Source organism: Alexandromys fortis, unplaced genomic scaffold, assembly GCF_014885135.2.
Source record: "Alexandromys fortis isolate MF-2015 unplaced genomic scaffold, M_Fortis_MF-2015_v1.1 scaffold_84, whole genome shotgun sequence".
Classification (NCBI taxonomy): domain Eukaryota; kingdom Metazoa; phylum Chordata; class Mammalia; order Rodentia; family Cricetidae; genus Alexandromys; species Alexandromys fortis.
Window position 1 is genome coordinate 4,217,711 of NW_026068017.1, and position 4,074 is coordinate 4,221,784.

Below are 4,074 nucleotides of genomic sequence, written 5' to 3' on the forward strand. Positions count from 1 at the left end.
AATAATAATAATAATAATAATAATAATAATAACAATGATAAAATAATACTAACCAATACTTACTTAATAGTAACACACCAAATACTGTGTGCATGCTATGCCGTCCTGTTAGCCAGGTTGGGAAGAGCCCCAGTAAGCAGCAACCGTCTGTCTAGCGTTGCCTGCTCGCACTCCTGTCCGCAAGCAGCTGTGAAATCTGGGTCTGCTCTGCTTTCTCTGGCTTCTTCTGTTTCTGTAACCCACAGACAGCAACCATCTTACCATCATTTCCCAGGCTTCGTAGGAGATCAGCGAGGCCAGAAATGGCTGCGGCTACAGCTCAGTAAGAGCAGTCACCATCAGGCATCTCCTGCACTGCGAGACCAAAACCAAACACACAAAGCGGTGTTTATATGAATGGAAGCCTGGAACCGGGGAGACATGAACAAAAACACAGAAGTTCAAACATTAGGACCTAGGGGGCAGGAGAGATGGCTCGGCAGCTGAGAGCACTTGTCTGGAGGACTGAGTTCAGTACCCAGTACCCACAACAGCTTGTAACTCCAGCCTCAAGGCCGTGCAACTTCCTGTTTAGGCCTCCAAAGTCGAGTTGCCTTGAGAGCACGCACGCACACACAGAGGTTAAAATATATGTATATATGTATGTATGTATGTATGTATGTATGTATGTATGTATTATGTGTGCACGCATGAAACCTAGATACTGGCAGCAGAGAAAAGGAACACAGGACATGTATGGGCTTCTCACTGAACAGGCCCTGGGCTGTTCTGTGGGCAAAGTCAGATGAGATTTTGCCAAAGTTCCAGGGGTCCAAGAAGAACTCTGTGCGATCCCTAAAGTTGCCTGCAATTGAACTCCTCGACTCTATCAGATGAGGATAACATGCTATCTCTCCAGTAGAGCATTTACATTTTATACACACATATGTACAACTCTACGAACTATAAACCATGTAGCATGATGATAAACCACCTATGTGGAGGCAGAGTTGCATGGCTTGAATTAGATTTCGATTGAAATTAATTTTGAAAATTAAAAAAAACTTAGTTTTCCCCTTTATTTTTAGAAGCTATGAAAAAGTTATCACCTGCTGGGTGCTGGTGGTGCATACCTTTAATCCCAGCACTCAGGAGCAGAGGCAGGTGAATCTCTGTGAATTTGAGACCAGCCTGGTCTACAGTGAGTTCCAGGACAGGCTCCAAAGCTACTCAAGGGACACCCTGTCTCGGAATGAATAAATAAATAAATAAACAAACAAAAGAAAGCATAAAATTATCACCCATTTATCCCTTTCTCTCTCTTTTTGTTGTTGTTGTTGTTTGGGTGAAAGGGAAGGGTCTTGCTATATAGCTCAGGCTAGCCCCAAATTTATTATATCACTCAGACTCTTAATTCTCCTACTTCAGAGCCAGGCGGTGGTGGCACATGCCTGTAATCCCAGCACTCGGGAGGCAGAGGCAGGCAGATCTCTGTGAGTTCGAGGCCAGCCTGGTCTACAAAGGGAGTTCCAGGACAGGCTCCAAAGCTACAGAGAAACCCTGTCTCGAAAAACCAAACAAACAAAAAAAAATCTCCTACCTCAGTTTCCCAAATGTCCAGATTGTAGAATGCATCAGCACACCCAGAAAACTGATGTTATTCATTGACATATGTTTATTTAAAGCAGTTGAACACAGGACTAGGCATTCTAGGCAAACACTTCCATCTTAGTAGCAAATGCTATCTCTCTGTAGGAAAAAAGCCTCAGGAAAATCCAAGCCTAGAAGGAGGTGCCTCGAATCCTAAAGGATGTGACCGTTAGAGTAGGTGAGGTGGCTCAGCCTGAAGCCCCAGCGCTTAGGGTCACCTAAAGGTTCAAGGCCAACCTAGACTCGGCCGTCCTGAGCTACAGCGTGAAACTGTTTCAAAACAACTCAAAACATAAATACGCGTTGTACTAAACAAACAAAACAACACTTTTCAGCCTATGAACATGACCTAAAATCAATGGATTCTCCTTGTTCTTCCTCCTTAAACTCATCAGATGCTCCTGGCAGAGAGCAGAGAGCGTGTCAGTGCAATAAGTCAGAGGTCTTCTCGCCAGCCTCCTGGGATAGAGAAAACAGCAGAATCCACAGGGCTGAGAAAGCTTCCAAGGCAAGAAACAGATGGCCTCGGATTCACAGAGAGCTGGGCCGTGGGCGTGGTGGGGTTCCTCCAGGCCAAGGCAGGGGCTGGAGAGGCACATTTACAGAGTATGAAGTCTGATGTGCGCCTCAGTGGTAGAGAGCAGGACCAGCATGCATGAAACCTTTGCATAGTTTCCAGCCTTTCAAGAAAAAAGACTTGTTAACTCCCTCCACTGCAGATGGCAAAAGAGCCGTGTATACGTGTAGACTAGCCCTGCAGATGTAAGGGTGGATGGGGAATTTTCCTTCCACGGAGGCTTCCAGGCTCTTATCCTCCTGATACTGGGCTGTACATACACACGGGAGACGGATCTGTGAGCTGTTTCTCTTCTTCCACTTCACGCTGTATCTCAGAGCGAACTCTCGTGAGAGCCAAAGTTACACTTAGAGATCTATGAAACAAAAAAGGCCTCCAACTGCGAGTCCCTTGCCCAAGGACAGATAGTTCTGAAATGCTGGAGGCTGTTGTTTATGGCCGATAACAGGTCACGTGTTTCCACTCCCGAGTGCTTGATCACCACGTGTGCACTTCATCTCAGATGGGCAGGAGGTTCACAGGCAAGAAATAACGTCAGGATGTACGCTTGCCCTTGACTGGATGTAGGCTGGAGGTACGTCAGGCTGTGTGTTGCCCCCAATTGAACCTGATGCGAAAAGCAATGGATTATGGATTTTCCTTCTTAAGGCACAGGACATGGTGATTCTGGGCCATTTCCCGGGAACCTGGATATGGGCCTGGCCAGAGCCCATCCACTTGGTCGGTATTTAATTAAAGCTTACTTCAGATTTGGCTCTAAACTGTGGCGGTGATCTCATTCTGGATCAGTGGGATTAACAGTCTTTCTGTGGCTGTCTGCAACCTTCAATCCCAGAATGTGGGAGGCAGAGTCCCATTTGGGAGGAGTTCAAATCATCTTCAGCTGCACAACCAATTTGAGGCCAGCCTGGTATGCGTGAGATCTTGTCTCCAAAACCAATGACTTCACATTTCCATTGAGTTTTGTTTGATATTTTTGTACCACAAATAATTCTACAGTTAAAAAAAAAAAAAGAGAGAATAAAGCTTTAATCCGGCCGATTCACTTTCTAGTCCACCAGCCCCCCTGACCTCAATCCATTTCTTTTCAGCCTCTTTTCCTATTTGTTACCTGGTTACCCATGTAACAAGCCCCCAGACCTCAGCACAACTGACTGCATGACGGAAGTGCCCTTCAGACTGTGAACTCAGTGCGTAGACAGCGCCACTTGCCAAAACGCAAACAGAGACCCGATCTGCCAATGTCCCATAGCTCTGGGAAGGTCTCTAAGTGTACTAACCTTGCCTTTTGACTTTGTACATAGTTCTGCTTTCTTTTAGCTGCTCTTGCTAACTGAGGTGTGCACAAGCCAGGATGTGCAGCTGTGCACTTAAAAGCTCACGCTGAGAAAGGCAAGGGGCTACACTGGTCACCAGCCAGTCATGAAGGCTTCCAATGGCTTAAACCTGTGTCCAAGTAGTCCTTTCGGAGAATATCCCACTACAACCCCTGTGAAGCCTTCCCGGAGCCTAAGCCTGCAGAGAAGAGAGTCTGGTGCTACAGTATGTATCTTAAATGTAACACAAACATTTGTCCCAGCATGAGGTGCTTCTGGGAGCTGGTGAGACCTTTAGGAGATGAGGGGAAATCCCTGAAGGAATTGTGGGGATCCTGGCCTCTTCTCTTTTTCCCTTAGCTTGCCAGTCAGCAAACAAGCAGTTACCTTCCTCCAAGGCGCTCTGCCCTCTACCAGCTCGAAGGCAGTGGAGCGAGAGACTAGGGATTAAGACCTCAACGCCAGAGCAAAAACTCACTTTTCTTCCTTAAGACTGGTTTCTCAGGCGCTTTTTTTTTTTTTTTGGTTTTTTTTTTTTTTTTTTTTTTTTTG